Genomic DNA, 23,556 nt, shown 5'->3' with positions numbered 1-23,556 from the left:
CCTCTCTAAAAAAAGGAAATAAACTAAATAAATATCTCTAGTCATAATATTTGTTAGGAGAGAATACATTTTGAAATCATCTCTGCTTACCAAGATTTATACTTCTATATTCAACTGCAGTGAATACTACTTGATTGATTTTGGAGGAACTAAAAAACAGATACATTTTACTCAAGTCCTATGGAATTTGAATTTCTAAACATGAGAAAAGAGACATCTGAGTTTCATGTTAAACATTGAAGAGAATGAGATTTTTAGGACTTATATTAGGAACTTTAAGAGACTTATAAAGTATTGCATGAAATATTTCATCAAGGACATTTATTTCCATGTTGTGAGTGTTTGTTGAATTGAATTACTGAAAATTATTCCTTATTTCAATACAAAGTAGTGATATTACTCTGAGCATAAGATCTGAAAGATATTATAACAATAGATAAACAGATTCTTTTTTTCCCATGGACTAACCTACCTTTAGATACTGACAGCTCCAGGAATGTGCTTGCAAATGTTTAAGAAGAGACTATAGAAAAGAAATGTATGATACATGTTTATGTTTAATATGCATTATCAACACTATCTCCTAGTTTCCTACTCCAGAAGGAATATGTATATTAATTTAAGAAGAATAACTTTTTACTAATTAATGGTTATACAAGCTGAATTTATTTTTTTATAAGCATTTAAATGATATGGTTTGGCTATAATGTATATATCCCACAAATGTGTGGCAAACTGAACTTCTAATGGTGTGTGTGTGTGTGTGTGTGTGTGTGTGTGTGTGTGTGTGTGTGTCCTTTAGGCAAGACCTTAAGAACCCATCATGAGCCCCAATTATTAGCTTGCTCCTTGATTGTGAATGGTACAGACTGCATTCTCTGTACTCAGAAATTTTAGCACTTTGCATTCACTCAAGATCAAAGCTGATTTGTAGAGATTTGACAGAACCTTGAAGGGAGACATATTGCCTCCTGCTAGACAGAGAAGGAACCTTATTTGTAATCACTAATACAAGATGTGTTTGTTTATGAGACTTTTAGAGATCAAGTTTGTGGTTTGTACATAGAAGGGTTGATGCTTTTATTATTGAACAGTCAATAAAGTTCACTTGCATGCAGGGGTGAATGTAAGTCTTATTAGAGTTAAGTAACCTTAGTCCCAATAAGCATATGTAATGATTTTATATGTTCACTGTAACACACAGGCAGTGTAATGCATAAGCAATTCTCTAGAACTATAGGTTAGAGAATATATGCTGACTTGTATTAGTTGAAGGTCTATTCCATATAAGAGTATTTTTCCACATTGATTAAATGATGTTAAATGAGGTTAAAAAATAAAAAGGTTTATAAAATTACCCATGGGGGGAAAAGTTTACAGAAAGCACAATGAGAAAACCAACTAAACCAGATTATCTCAGTTATATATCCTCCTAGTAAGATCAAAGACAGAGTGTTTTCATCTTTGTTTCTCCAGCACTTAACATAGTGACAGTATATTGTAAATGTTCAACAAATGTTGAGTATGAGTATGAAACTGAAATAATAATAAAGGAAAAAATTAAAAACTTCTATTAAGATATCCAGGAAAAACTCTTTTCTCTATCAATGATACCAGAATCATATTTGGACTTGTCTAATAGACTCCAATGTATTATATAAAGAAGAAGAAATGATTTTAGATTTCACTAAAGATGGAAAAACCAAATGTACACAGAAAAATTAATAATTTTGAATGAGGCAAGGGACTAATTCTCAATATATCTAAAAGTGAACAGGATATCAAATGCTTGGATGCCCAAAATCTCAGATAATAACACCTGATCACTTGTAATGATAAAAATCCACTCATTTTATAATCCACAAAATCTAATTGTGGGATGGGGATGAAATATAATGAGCACTAATAATCAAAAATTATAATTCAGTTTAACCTTGTATATGCTTTAGAATTTGAAAAGGCAAAAGTGAATTTTAAATGCTAGATAAGTAATATTCCCTACAAGATATTTGTTCTCTACATTTTTACATTAAAAATGTATGTGTGATTCCTAAGAGAGCTAAAGTAATTAGATGAAAAAATCTTTAATTCTCAGTGATTCATACTTCTTCCCATCTCTGTAGGATTTCATAGGAAACTGCTTTGACATATCATCAGTTGCAAATTACTTTAATGACTCCTATACCACATTTAACTCCTACCTAGGTAAGTGATTTAGAGTCTTAATTTGTGCAACACCTGAACACATAAACATCAGCTCTCTTCTGTGATCTCAAAAAGTATCATTTGCTATATTACTTAAAAGCAAATTAAATTTGTTTCCCCATCAAAAAAAAATCTAGTCACTTTAACATGCATTTTAGTTTGATTCAAGAACTCAATTAGATTAATAATATAAAATTCACACATATTTTAATAGACTAAAACTTTTCAAACATTATCAGATAAATCACCCAAATCATTTTACTTCAGCTGGGAAAATAATTGCTTATGATTTCATTAATGTAGGAAATTTCCAGGAAGGAATTTACTCTACCAAAGCAGATAAGTTGACACTGAGAAGGAAATGATGTCTACATTGTCATACAACCAGGATGCCTCAAAGAGTCCAAAACTGGATTTAAGTCCAGGGAAGTCAACTTTCTATTTACTAGTCAGGGCCATGCAAGAGCCAACTTCCTGGACCTCCCAGCCACCTGCTTTTGTACAATCCCAAGATAAAATAGATTTTTATATTCTAAATAATATTTTATTACACTTAAAAATGTAAAAAAAGTAATGTTATCTGAGAACACATAAAAACAGGTTATAGGTCACATTTGGTCCTCCCATTATAGTTTGCAGATGTTTTCACTGTACTACACTGCCTTTTTTGCATCTGCTAGACAGTATGAAAATGATCTATAGAAATTTAGGTTGAAGAAGCTAAGTAGTGCAATGGAAAGAGTGCCAGAATTCATCTTCCTGAGTCTAAGACTGACCTCAGACACTTACTAGTTGGATGATCATAGGCAAGCTAATTCTATTTGTCTCAGCAGTTCTTCATCTATAAAGAGAGCTAAAGATTGAAATGACAAACCACTCTGGTATCACTCTAATATCTTTGCCAAAAAAAATCCCAAATAGGGTAATGAAGTGTTGCACATGCCTGAAATGACTGAACAATAAAAATATCAGGGTAATATTTACAAAATGTTCTCACGAAAAATATAGTACAGCTCATATGAAATAATCAATTCTATATTCATTGCACAGGCAATTAGTTGGTCAGGATAATATTATAAATTCTAAGATTCTAAGTCCATTCATATTTGAGTTGCTAGAAGTAAGAAGCCAATGCAATGTTTGGGATAGATTAATGCATACTCACAAAATACTATATTTCCTCACTAGATTCCAGATTAAGAGAAATTAAAGCAAGGCTAAAGGAATTCAAGTTATGTGCTATTATGATTTTAACCAAAATAAAATGAACACCTGTCATCTAAAGAAGCACCAAATTATTTCCTCTAATCATACTGCCAGTCATTCAACACCAGATTGTTATTCCTATACTCAGCCTCTGTTTTGTAACACAGTTACATTTTGTAATAAATTTTGGAGGAGAAAGAATTATTTAAGATCCCCCCCAATTTTACAGTATAAATAGAATCCAGTAAGCCTCTAACATTAGGCAACTGGACAGGGCAAGATGAAGAAGACCCATGCAACAGAAATAATGGAAAAACAATAGAATATAGAAGTGAGATATCAAAGTGATTTAGAATGCAAAAAAAGAGAAAGCAGGTGATCTAGAACACAAAGATGGGGAGAATGGGTGATCTAGAAATCAGAAACAGGGAAACAGGGGGTACTGAAGCCAGGTGATCTAGAACATAAAGACAGGGAAATACATGTGATCTAGAACATGAAGACAGGGACAGAGGAACCAGGGGATATAGAACAGAAAGACAGGAAGAACAGGTAATCTAGAAAGTAAATACAGGGGCAGTGGTGCTAGGGTGATCTAGAATATGAGGACAGGGACAATGGAGCTGGGTGATCTAGAATGGGTGATCTAGAATGAAAAGCGGCAATTCAAGTGATCTAGAAAGCAAGGAGAGGGAACACAGAACAAGGTGATTGAGAATACAAAGGCAGGGACAAGAGAGCCAAGTGATTGAGAACACAAACTCAGGGATAACAGGTAATCTAGAACAATAATATTGACCACAAAGAGATTTAAGAAAGAGGAAAAGGACCTACATACACGAAATTATTCATAGCATCCCTTTTTTGTGGTGTCAGAATTGGAAATTAAGGGGATGCCCATCAATTGGGGAATGACAAAACTAGTTGTGGTGTATGATTGTGATATAATATTATTGTACTTTGAGAAATGATGAGGGGAATGGTTCTAGAAAAACTTCAGAATGGTAATATGAAGTGATGTAAAGTGAAATGAACAGAACCAAGAGAACATTGCACACAGCTGCAGCAATATTGTAATGATCAACTGTGAAACACTTAGCTACTCTTAAAAAAAACAATGATCCAAGACCAAAGGACCCATGATGAAAAATGTTATTCCCTTTTACTTCCTAAATCCCGAGAGAACTCATGAACTCTGAGTACAGATTAAAGTATCCTTTTTCATTTTTAAATTTTGTAATATGATCAATATGGAAATATGTTATGCATGTCTTCACATGTTTCTTGCTTTCTCAATGGATAAGAGAGGTACTGAAGGCAGGGAGAGAATCTGGGGTTCAAAATAAAAAAAGAATGTTAATAAATTAAAAAATAAAAAATATTATTACTTTTGAGGATGTGTAAAACACTTTTTAAATATTTTATCTCATATTCTCACAATTGTTGTTATTTATCCTTTGTTCTAAGTCAGCAAATAGTGCCCCTTTTTAGAAAAAAGGAAAATAAAGCTGAAAGAGAAAAAAAAAGTTAGGGTAATGCTGTTATTAGGTCTCTGAGGCAGGATTTTAACTTAGTTCTTCTTGATTGCTTATGATCACTCTAGTCTCAGAAAAGCTTCCCTGATATTCTATGCTCTCACCAAATTGACAACTGGGCTTGTTTCTTGCTGTGACTCTTATTGCTCCCAACACAATGACCTACAAGTTCTATTCTGTTCCAGCTGCTGCTCCAACTGTTTAGAATGAAAATCCTCCTGGTTCTAGATCCTAGGTATAAAAACTCCTGAGGGCTACTTTCATGCCTCCCTTGGTGCATTCCATCTCATAACCGTCTTTGGCTTCTGTCTTTGATTTCTTGAGGTTAAGACATCTTCCAACTATTCTGGTTTCCCCCATTTATAATCACTCTTATGTTTTAGACTTTGCCAGAGATTGGGCTCCAGTTTCATCGACATTCAGAATTATAGGCTTCAGGACATATTGACTAAAGCTAGAGTGTGTGTGTGTGTGTGTGTGTGTGTGTGTGTGTGTGTGTGTGTGTTGGGCTCCTTTAGAACTGTTCATTTTGTCATCTTAATTGAGAAATCTAGACCTGTTCTCTTTTTGTTGTTGTTGTTGTTTGTGAAAAATCAATTAGAAATAAAAGGATATGGAATAAAACTCTAAAGATCTTAAATGCTATCTTGCCACCAAAATACTTTAAAAATCCTCCAGAAAAAGGAGAAATTGTAAGCCTTGATAGTATTTTTTATTGGTAATTTAAGAGATATATAACAAATATGTAACTACTAGACAAGTTGTTTGCTGCCTCTTGTTTATACAGTAAGGTAAGAAGACAGCTTCTTTTAAGAGAATAGATAAACTGCCTTTTTAATTTTTCCTGCTCAAGGAAATATAAGTAGAAACTGAAGTAGAATTGGACTAATTTAAAGCCATGATACTAATTATCTATCTGTGGTTTTTGGCTTTGATTAGTTGAATTCTTTGATCCATTTTTTAAAAAAGGATTAGGTAATTGAAAACAATGGTGGCCTTTTAAAATTTAGATCATGTAGCAATTCTGGCATATTTTTTAGAAGTAAAAACCTTACTTTGCCTAAGTCTTTCTATCTATTAAAATAAAATTATCTCAGGAAATGTGTTCTTTTTTAAAGAGCTAAACTAGGTCTCCTATTTCCCTACTTAGATCCTACCTCCATTTATCCAGGGTTTCTTTAATTTTTTTCCCCTTTTGTGGGAATGGTGGTGATAAAGAACAGTTAGTTTCCCCGGGGCTTTTGATTTTGGTTCTAGTGCAAAAATGTTTAGTTAGTCTTTTGTACATCATTCAGTACTTCCTTTCTCTGTGACAGGGACTGTAGATATGGATGAATGAAGGACCAAATCATTATTTCAGTATGGATCTATTTCAAACATAGTATACACTGGAAGATAGTCTTCTTAATGCAAAGTGACTATATACATCCATTTCATTTTGAATTTCAATTTCCAGAATTTAATGCCATCTTTTCTACATGCACAGCAGTTGGAATTTATAGCATTTTGGTTTGGTGAGCACGTGAATTGTATATAAAGTAACACTTTATTAATGAAACAACTATGTCTTATTTTTGATGTTCAAAATATTTCATTGGCACGCATTCCTATATAATTCTCATGGTACACATGTAAAAACTTTTTAAATATAGCCTGGACTGTGAAAATTATTAAGATAGTCTGAGATATGAGATCGTAATGATTGCTGAAGAAAGGACCCTGTGATTCTGGCAAGATACTGGAAGTGCTCAACTTGATTGAATGCTGCCCTGAGTTCAAATTGTGCCTCAGCTGTTTACTATCTGTGGGAACCTGGACAGTTTCTTAACTTTTGTCTGCCTCAGTTTCCTCATCTATAAAATGAGAATCGTAATAGCACGTCTTTCTTTGAATTGTAAAGATGATAAAATAAGATAATATTTGCAAAGCACATTGTAAATCTTGAAGTTTTATAAAAAATGTTGGCTAGTATGTTTATCCTGTAGGTATTTTTGAATACCTATTATTTAAGTCATTGAATCTAGAGAGTTTAAAAAGCATTTAGTTGCATACTAATTTGTAGTCTCTCTTCTCTTGATCTTTCTATTAACTCAGTATCTAGGTGTTTAATTTTGTCTCTTTCCCTCTTCTTTCTATAATAATTTCTCCCTCCTCAGTTTAATAATAATAATAATAATAATAACAGCTAGCATTTTAAATACTTCTTATATGTGAAGGTGTTTTTTTTTAAACAAATAGTGCTTCATTTGATCTTATGGGGGAAAAACCCTCATACACTTTAAAGTCTTCTCCACAGGATAGTTTTAGTAAAATCACTTATGAGAACAAAAGTATTGATTTATCAACTGGAATGGGCAAGGACTGTTTTGTATATTTAAATATTTATGTAATAAACTAGTTAAATGGTTTAGAATCACATCATTAGAAATGGTCTTAGATCTGCTTCAACCCATACCTTGCCAAGAAACCCCTCTTTGAAATATCCAACATGTGGCTACTCAGCTTTGCTCACAGAAGATAAAACTACCAACTCCTGAGGCAGCACTCCCCCCCACCCCCCTTACTCTCTACCCTTATGTAGCTCTAATTGTTAGGAGATCATTTACTTTGCATGAAATTCTGCCTTTCTGCAACATCTACCCATTGCTCCTTATTCTTCCTCCTGGAGGCAAGGAGATCAAATTAAGACAAGAATTTTTTTTTCTGTGACAGACCTTCAAATATGTGAAGATAGATATTACATTCCCTCTTTCAAACATACACCACACACTGTCTTTTCTTTACCTGACCAAATTTCCTTCATGATGCTGAAGCTTTTCTCCATACTCATTATTTTCTTCTGAATGGTTTCTGATCTATCAATGTCTCTCTTAAGTATTCTCATAACTTAACATAATACTGTAGAGTTTTAGTATGAAATACTACAATGGAACTATTGCCTGGCTACTTGTGGCAATACCTCTTGCAATATAGTCTAAATTTATAAACTATATATATATACTATCACATTTTACTTTAGTCTACTAATATTCTTAGATCATGTTGAAAATTGCTCTACAACTATTTATGCTTGTATAGTCATAGGAATAATTAAGACTATATTCATATTCTTCAAATTTTATCTTATGGATTAGGCCATTGTTATTGGAAATAACTGCTGTGAAAAAATCATTTATTCCAATCCAATAATTATTATTAGATAGGAATCTTCCTTCTACCTGCAGAGGCACCCTTCCTTTCTCTAAAGTTTCAAAAGATCTTTAAACTCATCTGGGATGGAAAAATCACTTTTCTCCTTTGTCTTTCCTCTTTCCCCATGTTACTTGACTAATCATGGGGTTTAGATAAAATGGGTATCAACAGGTGAGATGGAGGACCACAAAGTTTTATCATCTCCTCTAAATCAATATCCAGGCCCCTGATACTGACATAAGTTATTTATTAAATTCAAGGACCTCTGTCTTACCATCTACATTACTGCTGCATCTTTAGGACTTTTGGTTATTTTCATCTTTTCTGTAGCTGAATTTTATTTTATGTATTATATTCCACAATTAGAATGCTAACTGCATGAAAGCAAAAGATACAATATTTTTTTTCTTTTTTCTTATATTCTCAGTGCTTTGCATAGTATGTGGCTCATACTGCCAATATATTTTATTTATTCATTCATAGGGTTGTAGAAATTATAAGACCTAGTGTTTATCAAGGATCTTACAGCATAGTTGGGGAGATAGACAAACCCATAAATAACAATCTGAGACAATATGGAATATTTCCTAAATTAAAATTAGAGACAGTTAATGCCTTAAAAATAATTTTATAGTGACTTATCTCATTTATGAGGAGCTTCCAGTATAGAAATTCTTTCTTCTCAGAATCCTGGAATTTTCTTTCTTCATTTCAGTTCTTCATTTCAATTATATTCTTCCTATTACATTTTTAACCCATCTTCTTTATTCCAAATTAAAGACAAACTAATTACTGTACATCATCCAAACTCTATCTGGGAGAGCTACGCATTCTTTGAAGTGATTAATATTCTTAAAAATTACATTTGTCTTTGTTCTTTCCCCTTCCAAATACACATGTACACACATACACACACACAACCAGTTAATTGCTATTTGTTTTCCAATTATTATTGTTTTGTATTATACGTGTAAATTGCATGTATTTCCATAAACTCTGTTGTCTTGTTAATCAGCTTAGTGACCTTCATCACCTAGTAACCAAATACTTACATAGAGAATTTTAGCTAAAATGAATTCTTTTTATTTAATTTGATGAAAGATAAAAACATTCTTTTACAATTGTGACCTTACATGGGCTTTTCATTTTTACCAATTTTGTATGATCTTAGATCTTCCAATGCTTATAATTACATATGATATAAAATATTATGGGCATAATTGACCTCTTGAAATGAGTTTGTAGTTGGAGAAACAGATATATTCAACCAGAAAGGGTGAATTTTATAGTAGAGTTTAGAATATCAGTTATCTATTGAAGGTGGCACTTTCAGATTTCTAAATGCAACTACAGTGTGATATACTATTCTGGATGCAGAACTCTATACTCTGTCATCTACTTCATGACTTGGGAAAAGTTATTAAGTAGAGGAATGCCATTTTAATATAGGGTAAATCAAAAATATATGATTTACAAATTTAAGCAAAAATCATTTTCTAATAGGTTCCAAAATATCTGTCACGAATAATTCTAATTAGACTTATAGTTTCAAGGAAAACTAAACTAAATGAATTGATTTTTAATTATAATATACAGTATACTATACCCCAAGCTATTTATTTAACATCCTCTGTAATTGGTGGATAGTTGTTCACTGGTTTTGATGGTAACCCTGAGAGACACTAGTATTTCTAATATTCTTGCTCACAAGTCCCCACCAGGGTGCATCTCTTTGATTAATAGCCAGACTTTATTAGCTTTTAAGAAGTGTATGTATTAAGTAGATATTGATAGAAGAAGTATAAAAACAGTCTTTCTAAACCAGGCCAAAGGTCTTTAGGGAAAGTGGGTTAAAACATATAGCAAAGTGGTAGGGAACCTTTGAGAAAGACACAGCTTTTTCATTCTGATTATTAGAAGTCATTTTCTCCTTTTGTGGCATTCTATGAAAGTTCCTCTGAGAGTTCTATTCAGCTAAGTTCTCAGGACTAGTGCTAGCTTTCTTTTCCTTAGTGTTCACAGTTGCTTATTGAAGTATCTCACAGCCCCAGCTATAGACATGGCCATCAACTGGTAGACACTGCTACTGGTGCTGGTAGGAACTCCAGGACTTCTGACTTTTAGAAGTTCTCATAGTCATAATTTGTTCAATTTTACCTCTGCATACTCAATTGTCATTTTCAAGAAGCTGTATTTTGTCCTTCACATTTCTCTTTCTATTCCTAGAAGGCAATGTCTCCGATCAATGTAGTCTCTCTGTTAATATGGCAAATGGGGAGCTGAGAAGAAAAGAGAGATAGAAGATCCCAGACTATTTGGATCACTAATTTTAAGTTCTCTACCACTTAATTAATTAGCTTTTTAGTCCAAGGACTATACATTGATCTTTCATGAATCACCAGGTATTTTATAGTTGCCATCATTTACTTTTATGCCATTACTCAGTCTCTATGATCCTGTCAAATGGATGAAGATCTTATTCTCTTCTAGTTTTATTTTGATTTATTGATTCAATTCATATGTCTGGGCCTTCTGTGATGAATTAGAAGTAGTATGAGCTTCCTCTCTCATACTCAAGCAGATCTGTTAAGTTATTAACTTAAGAATTCCCTTCTTGCAAATAACAGCCTGCCCATTCTGTGCCACTCTGGGTTATATCCTGCAAAAAATTTACCAGAGTTGATCCATCCAACATACTGAAGTCTTTTTTCACTCTCTCACAATATCACAAGAGTATTTGTGAAGCACTTTGGAAGTCTACCTATCATTCTTTGTTCTTGCCAAGTGACTACTACATTTTTTCTTTTGGCCATATGATTATTGATGACATCCTATACTGCTCTTCAGAGTTCCTCACGGATTATGTGTGTCAGTTTGCTCATACCAACTGTGTACCATTTTGTTGCATTCTTTGTGATACATATATATATATATATGTATATACATATATATATGCATTAAAATTTTAGTAATCATGGTATTCTATATCTCATTTCTATACATTAGTTATGCATTATTATTAGTTAAATATCTATATTTTAAAAATAGGCCTTTGCTTTTATGGGAAACTTTAGTTCAGTTAAAATACTCTGTGATTTTCCAAATGTAATCAAACTTGTTATCTTGCACATTTTCAAGTATGGGTCCTACTCATTGTCAGTCTGTATATTCTACTCCAGTGTGCAAACTGATGAATAAGTTCTATAGGTCTCCATTCAGGTGCATGTTGAATTCTGGGCAATAGATATTCTTCATTTATTTGTTTTTTATGTGAATGGGCAGACAAAATTCTCTTGAGTTATCACAGATCTATTCTAAGAAGCTCTGAAATGTACTAATGTTTAATATATCTTCATATTATTACTCACAAATAGGAACTTCTGAAGTACTTCATCTTCTATAGGGAATTCTTTTTTACTTGGCACTCTGTCTTGAATCTCTTCTATCACACTAGCCAAAAGGTTAAGAGTAATGAAAGATGTTTTTATGCCTTGCACATTGTATTTATTGTATATTATATCTTAAGGTCATTGAGCAAAATTTTTCCCCTGTTATATTTTTGAAATGATATTGAATTATCTTCATATATGGTTAATACCTTAATATTAACAATCCTTTAAGATGTTTTAATTTAATTTAGTTTAATTTCACTGTTATATTCTAAATGTCAGATCCTTGTCTAATGACCAACAAGGTCTAGCTTTTTTTGCTAAAAGAGCTGAATCATTAACAGTTTCAACATTTTGTTATTTTAAAAAAATCAGAAGGAAATTGCAGCTAAATAAAAGGATGACTCAAAGATACTTTTTGGAGAGACAAATTAAAAAACAAAAACAAAAACAAAAACAAAAAAACCTTGGCTAAGTGGATTTTGCCATGTTCTCCAAGCACAAACTTTGCCCTTTTTCTATGGTGCTATACTCATAGCATTTTTTTTTTTTGTGAGGCAATTGGAGTTAAGTGACTTGTCTAGGGTCACACAGCTAGTAAACATTAAGTGTCTGAGGCGGAATTTGAACTGAGGTCCTCATGAGTTCAGGGACAGTGCTCTATCCACTGCATCATTTAACTACCATACCCCATGTAACTTTTAACCACTTGAAAAACATATAGATTAGTATTTTGGGTGTTTCCTGGTATCCCTAAAGACCTTTTTGTGGAATTACAATTACTTAATCCCTTTTGTAACTGTTCCCTTAGAGTGGAAAATGATAATCAAGCACCCTACAGATTGAGATAAGGTTGGGTAAGAGATAGAATCTGCATCTGCTATTATCTCACATATTTTCTAGCTCCTAGTAATTACAGATAATAAAGTCTAATAGACAAGTAAAGGACTTCAAATTTGGGTAGCTCATATTGAAATTATCTAGAGGAGTGGGAACCTATTCTGACATGGAGTATGAAATATAGTTGATATATATTAGATGCACTATAAAAGCACACATTCCTTTATGTGATAGATTAATTTCTGAAAAGTTCTGAGTAAATTTATTTTTTATAAATTGAGTATTTTTAAATGTATCAGGTAAGCTTTCAATAGAGAATCATTGTATTAAACAGAATTACATGGAAAGTTAAAAAATTGTGTTTAGCTTTTTTTTTTTTTGCGAGTTTTCTTACAGACCCCTCATAAATAAATTCCTTAAAAACTTTTGTTTTAAAATTTCATCTTAAAAATCAATTTTGTATTTTTAAAGCTTGAGTATTGTTTTAACCTTAAATCAGTATTTCTCTGTAAAGGGCAGCTTTTTGCTGCTTCAACAATTGACCTAACTTTTGTTAGGTAATCTCCTTGTTTCTTTTCTTGCCTTTTTAACTCATCTTTTATGGTACTAGCATTTTGATATTCCTAAAATATAGATCTAGTAATGTCACCCCTCTGTTGAAAATTCTTCTGTGCATTCCTTTCTTGAGACTCTAGATAAAAAGCAAAATCTTCAGTCTGGCATTTAAAACCCTCTGTAACATGATTTTCAGCCTTATTCTATATTCTAGCCTTTCCAACCTTATTCTACATTGCATAATCTTTTTAAAAATTGGCCTTCTAGATATTTCTAGTATATGACAATCTGTCTTCTGTCTCCATGCCTTTATGTAGGTGACCCCTGTCTGGAATGTGCTACGTACTTACTTTTACTTCCTAGAAACTTTATTTATTTATTTATTTTTACCTCCAATATTAGGCCTTTAAAAAACAACTCTTAGTCATATTCTTAGTCATAATCTCTTCCTCTTATCATTGCTTTGAATAACTTTTCATATGTTTTACATTAATTTATCTATGTATATATTATGTCTCCTTCCCTTTCTTCAGAAGAATATCAAGTCTGAGAACAGAGAGTATTTTCATTTTTTCATTGTTTTCCTAGTTCCTTGCTCACAATAAGAGCTTAATAAATAATTATTAAATTAAATAAATTCCCACTCTATACAAGGCACTGTACTTGGGAACTGTGGTTCCAAAATGAAAAAAAAATAATCCTTGCCTTAAGGGAGTTTTTGATCTAATAATGAGGATATAGCAGATGTTGCAAGTTAGAATGGATTAAAGGCAAAAAAAAATGATGAATGAAAGATTATTTTTGACTGAGGGAATGAAGAAAGTCATCAAGGAATAGATGGCTTGGGTAAGAAGGATTTCCAAATATCTTTACATTCCAGGTATGAAGATAGGATGCCTTGGATGAACACATGAAAATGCTGCAGATTAGAGAACTATTAATAATTCAATTTGGCCAAAACATAAGAGTATAAAATATTGGCAACAACAGAAAATAAGAGTGGAAATCTCAATTGGAATCAGTTTGGGGGTCCTTAAATACACAAGCAAACTCTTATCTACCAGTTTAGTTAAAATTGTACAGGATAATTTGCAAAAAAGGTTGGATTTTGTATGTGACAATAGAGAATCAGAAAATGTTAGCAGTAGAATAGACTGTAGAAACCATTTAATCTTACCTCCTTATTTATGGAATCTAAATTTAATATTCACATAATATATGACTCATATCTGTTATATGAATTAATTTCTGGCAGGAATCCAAGGAATGAAAATTGAATTCTTGACTGGCAGTTTTCAGTTCTAATGACCAAAATCTGTAATGCCAAACCTTGTAGGTTGCTTAGGATCGTGTCAGTTTTAATCCTGATAGATTTATAATATTCAGAATCTAGACAAGATTGGCTAATACTGAAAATAATCTCGTTATTTTTCCAAACATTCTTTCTTTCTTCCTGAAAATTTAAAGAGATGGTCAAAATGAATACATGGTGAAGTCTTTTTTTTTTTAACTGAATTGAAATTTCTTGCAAATTATATCAGCCCTCAACTTTGCAGCTGATGCAAAAGATCAGAGATCAGAGCACACAAGTGCCCTCTCCACTCAATAACCAGCAAACTAATTTGATGTTCCTATTGACTTGAATCTGTATGCTTGATATTGTGAACCTCTGAGTCGGTGACCTCTTCTACAGAAACCTGCTGCTGCTGGGCATTTGGTAAACTGCTGAAATTGTCTGGAAAACTGTTCCTGTCTTATTCTTTTCAGCATTTTGCAAAATAATGGAAAAGGAGCAGCATATTGACTTTCTGTGGGAACTTTTCAATAAGCAATTGAAAAATGCATGTTTTAATATTCCTGTGGTTTAATTTCTCTAGCATCATTTTCAAGTCTCTATATTATTAACAATTACTCTGGGCCTGTCACCTGTTCTTCATGATCCATTGTCCCTCGAGGTGTAATTTCTTTTCAGCTGGGCTTTATAACAAACAGCTTCATATTTTTAGATTTCTTCCCAAGTCATTCTGCTTCTCAGAAATGAAATAGAAGTTAAAAAAAAGATATCACTGAGCTAGCATCTCAATCTTGAAGTTGCATCCATTTCCTAGTGTGGTTGGAAACTATGCAATTAAGAGGTTGGCCTTCTCTGCCATCATCTCAGAAAATTAGAGAGATTTTCATCACATTTCAATTATGTTCTTTGAAAAAACAATTTAGAGTTCTTTCCTATAAATTGCAGAAACAGTTGTTTGCCTTGAGTTCTGTATGTGCATTGGTCATTTTCTGAAATAAGGAACTCAATTTTCCCCTCCTTTTTCCTTTTCTTTCCCTCTTTAGCTTCTCCTGTTGTACTGATGAAATCTTTGATAGAGTTAAGGCCATACGCTTCCATGTATATAAATATATTTCTTTTTATTTTCTGAGTGATTTCTACAACTGAAGTTTATGTTTGTTTTTAGTATTCTTATGCCTTTGCCATGCATTATTTTGCATCATAGTTAGTTTTTTTATACACCACATAGTCAGATTAGTCATAAATTTAGTGGTCAGGTAATATGATCTATTTTTTTGTCTCAATGAGCTTTTTGCACACAGTGAGTTATTGCACACAATAAGACTAACAAATATCTGTGAAATTGTATTGATTATATGGGGATAATGTTTATAAAATCATCATCTATATACACACATATTATAAAGCTGCAATTGTATACAGAGGAACAAACAAACCTGTCAATTTGAAATATATTTTATCTTTTAAGTACTACTGATTTCTAAGCAAAGTAATTTTAATATAATAAAATTTAGAATCTCAAGGTGTTTCGAAAAGTCTGGCCAGAGAACTGAAGGAAATTATTAGATTGTATATGACCTCACACATATGAATATCTCTCAAGGATTTTTTCTTGGATTTTGTCTCCTTTCTCTATATTTTCTCCATTGGTGACAGCCTAAATCCTTACAACTCCAATTATTATAGCCTTATGGTTGGAGACTCCTTATTCTATATCTCCAGCTAATAGTTCTAATTCTGCCAACTGAAAAGTTCTTCAGGTATAATACCTTCTCTTTGTCTGATGGAAATCTTCACCTGGATTACTTGCCTAAAAGCAAGCTCCATATTATTTTCCCTGATCCTTTTCTCTCGACATTCCTTCTCTACCCTCACTCTCCTACCCCCATTAATGGCAATACCATTCTCTTGGTCCCTCAGGCTTGAGAGACTGGTTCATCAGAATCAGTAAGTAATATAGTTGAGAGAGCACTGGACCTGAGTTCAAATCTAGTCTAAGACATTTAACAGCTTAGTGAGCTTGGGCAAGGCCCTTAACCTTTATTTGCCTCTGTCTTCCTCAACAGTAAAATAAGGATATTAATAACATCTACTTCTCAGGCTTGTTGTGAGGTCAAATGAAATATTTTACTAAATAAATATATATTCCCTCCTTCTGTCCCCAATTTTTTACTTTAGAAATCTTGTGATATCCTCTTTATTCTTCCATTGTAATGCTTATGTTGGGATATTAGAGTCCTTTAGAGCTGGGAGAGGAAGAGTAGTAAAGTCGCTTTTATTAGTAGAAGAAAGGTAAGATTGTTACCATAGCTTTCCCAGCTTGAGGAGCAATTGATGAAGGAATGGCTGACTTTGCTGCCATTTCTATTGAGATATTTAGGAATGAGAGGAAGAAGAAGGATTTTTGGTATAAAAGTGGATTACTAGAAGCTTTGGAGATAATAGAGCATTTAATGAAATTCAGTGGACAGTGTGATGACTGATAGAGAAGTACTTATAAGGGAGAAATTATGTATAGGATTTCAACATAGTCTAATCATGTGACATCATTATGGTGTGAGGGTACTTGAGAAGGTCTTTATGGTCTCATGTTTCCAATTTATGTGTTACAGTATCAGTGCCCAGGGACAGTATGAAATAACAAAGCCATGAAGTGCACCTAGTTTAGTACTGCCTATATATTATGCTTTTACTAGTTGTGCTTACTTTTGGCTATCTGTCCTTATAGAAGGTAATTTTTTTTATAGTACTGAACTTACCTAACTACATTCATGCTTTCCTTCCATATTACATAACTCTAGATGAATATAACAGCATTCTAATTATCCTTTATGCTATCTCTTTCCCTTCTGCAATCCATTTAACCACTGCCATATTAATCTTTCTAAAGAACAGTTCTGATGAAGCAATTTCCATACTTAAAATTCTTCAGGGGCTCCCCTAATTCTCTAAAGAATAAATCCAAATTCTTTACTGTCATTCAGCATTCCCTTTTTTTATGGTTTCAGCAAACCAGTCTAGTTTTCTCTCCATTATTTCTCCTTGCAGATTCTATTTGGGCAATTCTAACTGGACAACTCAAGATATGTCAGAAGCAGAATTTGAACCTAGAGTTTTCCTGACTCCAAAACAAATGCTTCTTACTTTTGATACATATCATTTCCTCAATGGGAGTATACCCTTACCGTCTACCTGAATCTAACCAAATCTCCTTTTCTTTTTCTTGTTTTAAATTTATTATAGCTTTTTATTTACCAGATATATGCATGGGTAATTTTACAGCATTAACAATTGTCATGTCTTTTGTTCTAATTTTTATAATCTAAATGTAATGTCTATAATTGACTCTAATTTGTAAGAAATCAATGTGTTTTATAATTAGAGTCAATTCTCTATCTATCCAAATCTCCTTTTCTAATACCTAATTTAAATTATATTTTTTAAAAGATCAGAAACTTAATGTCAATAAGAAGTATCTTACAGACTAGCCAGCTCCTTTGTTTTATAGAAGAAACAGAGGCTCAAAGAAAGGTTCAGTTCAGAGTCACATAGCAAGTAAATTACAAGGCTTATGATAAGATTCAGTGAACTATATGACCCTGGGCAAATCAGCTCACCCTGTTTGCCTCTGTTCTTCATCAATAAAATGAACTAGAGAAGTAAATGACAAACTATTTCAATATCTTTGCCAAGAAAACTCCAAATGGGGCATGAAGAGTTAGTCATGATTGAAACAACTGAATAATAATGAAAATTTGTAGACAGATAAGTAGAAATCAACATGGGTATAGATACAAATGTTTAAAAGAAACAACAATAGGAATATTTGTAAGCTAGTTAGTGTCTGAAGCTAGTTTTGAATTCAGTTTTTCTAATTTCAGGTTGGGTTCTCTATCTTTTTCATTCTATCAATCATCTATGTAATACATATAAATATATGTATGTAATACATACATATATACATATGACAATCTATCCACACACATGTATGCATTCAATTATATGACAACACATATATGCATGTCTATATAGGCATACACATAAGTTAGTAGATGAATGAATAAACAAACAAATGAAATCAGGAAGCAGGGAGGAAATGGGGAGCAAGTTTTGAGTAGTAAAGGTATATACAGGATTAGGTAAGTCATTAGAACAAAATTGAACATAATTATTCTTACTTGTGGAATCTCGTAGCAATTGCATTATATACATTGATATCAAAGATGTTTTCATAATGGCAGAAAGGAAAGAAAATAATACGTTTTATAAAGTGGAAATTAGTATTTCTATTCATGAAACTTTTTTCAGAGAATTAAATGAGTGAACAAGTAGCTTCTGGAATGAATGAAAAACCTGTGTTCTCACAAATAAGGATCTATTAGATTTATTAATGAAAGACTGTTCATGGTTAATTAATTCAGTTATTTGATATGACATAATAAGAATGAATATAATATTTATAAGGTTCTTGGTGAATGTAAAGTGCCCCAAATCTTTTAACTTGATTTATATTTTAATAGATTTCTTAACATCCTAATTTTAAGTTGTAGTCAAATAGCTATGGATTCAAATAATATTTTCTAAATAAATCTTCTTGTAATAACTTCTAAGTATTAAGAATATATCATTAAATAATGAATTCAAACTGTAAAGCAGGCTTGGGAAGACAGTAAATCTTCTTTAGACCAAAGCAAAAACAAAAGTCTGGAAGACACCATAATTTTTTTTTCTTTTTTTAAAAATTGAATTAAAATTAATAAAAATTGATTTTTTTCTCTTCAATTCTGCACCTTCCACTGGGAAAAAGGATGAAAAAAGTGTGTTAAATGAAACAAATGCTTGAATTGGCCAAACACGTATGATATTGTGGATTCTGAGTCTTATTTGCTAGGGGATCTGTAACAAGCTTCATCATTGGTCCTTTGGATTAGTGATTGGCTACTGCATTGCTTAGAGCTTTTAAATCAATACTGGAATTTATAACACTTCACTTTAGTTAAGACAATTCATAGAGATTTGAAAAAATAATTCTTAATATAATATTTCATATTCTATCAGACCCAGCATTCATATCATATAATATTACTTATTGTAATGTTCTTCTCTAAAGTATATAATGTTCTCTAGGAGCAGGTTTTTTGGGGAGCTTCTGGAGGCAGCGTTAGTTTCAGTTCAGTTCAATAATCACCTCAAATTCAGCCAGGTGTTAAAGTCCAGATCCTTTATCGTCTCCTTCAAAATAGCCCAGTTAGCTTTCTTAGAGGCCTATCTCTCTCCTTGCTTCTGAGAGCTCTTGCCACTAATCTTTAGTCTCTGCCAGCTTCAGCCTCTCTTCCTCCAAATCTCTTCAGCCAGCACAAAAGTGGAAATTGGAATGAATCTGACTACACTTCGGAGAGTGTGTGCTTGTGGGATTCTGGGAGCTCCTCCTTATATATGTTCTTTTAAAGATATAAACTCTAGTAAGTACTAAGTACATAATCATTGTCTCTATCAATTATAGTAACTTAGCACCTTATTTCAAGTTCTGGCCCATAACAATTTATCATGTATAATTTCCTTTTAGGTTCCAATACTTGACTATCCCTTTAGATAACTTTCAGTGTAGAGACTATCTTTACCAGTAAAAATTGTCAACTAATTTATATCTTATAATTTTAGAAAGTTGCCTGGGTTACTGAATGATTGCTGTATGTATGGTAACACAGGTAGTATATGTCAGAAGCAGAATTTGAACCTAGAGCTTTCCTGACTCCAAAACAAGTCTTTAATAACAACAGAATCTTTAACAATAACAACTCATAGCGTATAACATCGGCATAATATTTCAAAACATAATAAATAACTTGGTATGGACAATCTTTCCTTCCATGGTTAATAATAAAAAAATATATAGGTAACATTTATATGGGGCCAGCCAACAATTCTACAACCTGATCTAAATGAATAAATAAAAATGCATTTATTAAACACTTATTACATTCCAACTATTGGACTTTGTCTTATGGACATGAATAGAAAAAAGAAAGTCATTTCTCTCAAGGAGCTCACGATTTAATTGGTGGAAGAAACAAATACAAGGCATTTCAGTCACAGGTTACCTTGAAAGGTCTAGTATTCATAAAGATGTAGGATACCTTTATTTATTTATTTCATGGCACAGTTATCTTTAAGGTGCTTTTTAAAGTCAGGTAACAGTGACTGGGAGTTTGGAGACATAGCCATAAGACAATGCAATTGATGAGATTAGTTATAGTTGGAGAGTTGTTAAACTCCCTTTTGGTTGGCACAGGTTCTTTGTGAAGGAATTCAAGAACCCAAAAAGTTTTAGGTGGCAAAATGGAAGTTTATTGTTAGATAGGAAGCCAGTTTTGCTAAGAGACTGACTTTTTAGTAGCAAAGTCCTATTAAGGAAATGGAGGCTGGCAATGAGAAGAATCCTAGCAGTTGCTTTGGACCTTCTGCAAAGAGTGAGTTCAGAAATTGCCCTTTAAAAAGGAGTCTTGAGGTTTCAGGTTTCGGGTTGAAAAAAAAAAAAAGCCAAAGTCTTCAGGCCTAGATGCTTATCAGTATCTGGCCCAGATCTCCAATTGGAATTCAAAGGGTCTGGCATCCCCCCAAAATCAAAAGGATGCTTTTTGACCAAGATTTCTAATTGAATAATGACACAACTTATCTGGGGGTGTGTGATATGCTTTCCCAGGAAGGCCTGAGATCAAAAAGGAACACAGTTTCAGAGTGATAATTTTAAAGGGAACACAGTTTCACTCCTCCTTCACAATGACAAAGGAGACAATATTCATGGCAAAAATACATCACCTTGAAGCTTATTTCTTTAAATTTAACCAAGTTTGTTGTTGGATGGAACACAAACATAGAGTTGGTTATTGGATCCATTAAGCCCTTCTAGCTGAAGTTGCCAGGGCTATCGTTTCTCTGAAATGACTGACTTTGAAAGTCCTAAGGTCATTTCCTTGCCATGATAAAGCTTCAGAGGAAGATTCTGAAGGGGAAGAATATATTGCCACAATTATTGAATTAATTAATTACTTTGGCATATGTTAATGACTTTTTTATTTTTTTATTTTACAAGAGAGTTATTTAGTTTATTTGAAAAACATTTTGGGTGTTTTAGAAGATTATAAAATATATGATCATAATCCACTTAAGAAAGCTAATATAATTTAGGCTGTGTAATAATGGAAGGTATTCTGGTTTGTCATTTTCTTTTCCAGCTCATTTTATTGTTAAGGAAATGGAGGCAAACTATATTAAGTGGCTTACCTAGGGTCATATAATTCGTGAGTGTCTGAAATCAGATTTGAACTCAAGTTGATGAGTCTTTCTGACTTCAGACCCAGCACTCTACTCAGTGCTCCATCTAGATATCCTCAGCAACAACAATCTGAGGATGAACTCTCTGTCCTGATTAGATCACATTTGGTTTATTGCATTCAGTTCTGGAGGCCACATTTTCAGAATTCAGAATAGGGCAATTGGAGTGGTGAGAAGTTTCAAGTTTTTCTTATATGAATATTGTTTGAAGTAGCTTAATGTATTGAAATTTGAAAAAAAAAAGAAAAATCAGGATGGATATGATAGCAAGCATCTAATGATGAAGGAATTATGACATGAAGTGCATCCACTAGAGCAGACTAGGGAGAAATAGGTAAAATTACAAAGAAGAACATTAAGATTTGATATAAAGAAGAATTTTCTCATAATTAGAGTTATTTAAAAATAGAATGGGATGATTAGGGAGATAGTGGGTTCTTCTTCATTTGATGTTGTTAGAGAAAGGTTGCTTGAGCCCTTGTAGGGAATATCATACGAGGATTCTTATCCAAAGAAGGGTTGGACTTCATAGGCTCCTATGTCCTTTTACACTTTGATATTCTGTGGTTCTATAATGCAAATCCCTTTCAGGTACTTTCTGTGTAGCCAAAGCCAAATATCTGGCTTGTTGCCATATAAGTCCCATTCCTGCTATGGTCAGTATTTTGTAATTACATTTTCTCTCCAGTGTTATTAGGAAAATTTTCATGTTGCATATCACAAAAGTAATCTACTTTTGTTGTTACAATGGAAATTATTTAAATTTTCAGCATATCAAATTGGACAGAATGAGAAACAAAGATATATTTCTGAGAGTTGAAAATCAGATTGTTTAATACATATTTCTAATTTTTTTGGAGAAAATAAAATGGTATATGGCTTCTTAGAAATCCATTTTCCCCCTAGGGTAACACAATATCTGTTATGTCACTTTTACAAAATAAATAAATGTAGGTTTGATAACAAAAATGTGAAAATATGAGTTTTTTAGATTATTCTAAATTCTTCTTCTTCTCCTCCTCCTCCTCCTCCTCCTCCTCCTCCTTCTCCTCCTCCTCCTCCTCCTCCTCCTCCTCCTCCTCCTCCTCCTCCTTTCTCCCTTTCTTTACACGTTTCCCTTTATTTTCTCTTTATTGAGATATTTAGAAAATAGTAGTCTATATCTTGCCCTTAGCCTTGCTCTGAGGTAAATATTCCTTTACCACGACTAGTTCCTATTATGCCATGAAATAGTGAAGTGTGGGTAGCCATCATTGTCATTATGGAGGAAATAATGATTTTTTAGTCTTAGTCTTTAATTTTAGAGATGCCAATACCAAAATCTAAAAATGATTAGCAAATACCACATATTGGAAAGCTATTAAAATAGAGTATCCCATTAAGATACATTATAGCAAAGTGTTGAAAATGTCCATATAGCAAGGAAATAGTTTAACTACAAAGTAATTTGTATATTTAGAATGATTTGAAATGAGTTAACATCACATCAAACCAGAAAAAACTACCTTGCTTCCTTGGTATATCACCTTTTTACCTCTCATATAGAAAGTACAGATGCTACTGTAAAATTTCAATATTTCCATTGTTACTCAAGTGTTCATAAGATCATCAATTTACATTTCAACATATGCTTTTAAATGATAGTTTCACTTAATACGAATGGTTTTATTATACCAATGAAATTAATTTTAGGGTATAAGTCTGATTTTATAATGGAGAAAGTGTCTACTAGATAGCATGTTGTCCTTTTTCCTTAGACTGTATGGATTCCTTATATAATCAGAAGTATTAATTACTTTAATAAGAGACTAAGTTAAATTTTTGAATTTAGTCAAGTCTGCCAAACTCTGTGGGAAACCAGCTACCTTTGGAAATAGAAAAATAAATGAACAAGACTTGGTATGAAAGATAAAAGGAAGAAAGTTAAATTATGACAGAAAAAGTAAATAGGATTAATTGGATCGTTTCCTTCTCTACTGACCTCTAAATTTATTCCAGATCAGAT

The sequence above is a fragment of the Sminthopsis crassicaudata genome, chromosome 2 (assembly GCF_048593235.1).
Source record: "Sminthopsis crassicaudata isolate SCR6 chromosome 2, ASM4859323v1, whole genome shotgun sequence".
Lineage (NCBI taxonomy): Eukaryota > Metazoa > Chordata > Mammalia > Dasyuromorphia > Dasyuridae > Sminthopsis > Sminthopsis crassicaudata.
Note: the sequence above shows the minus strand (reverse complement) of the source record.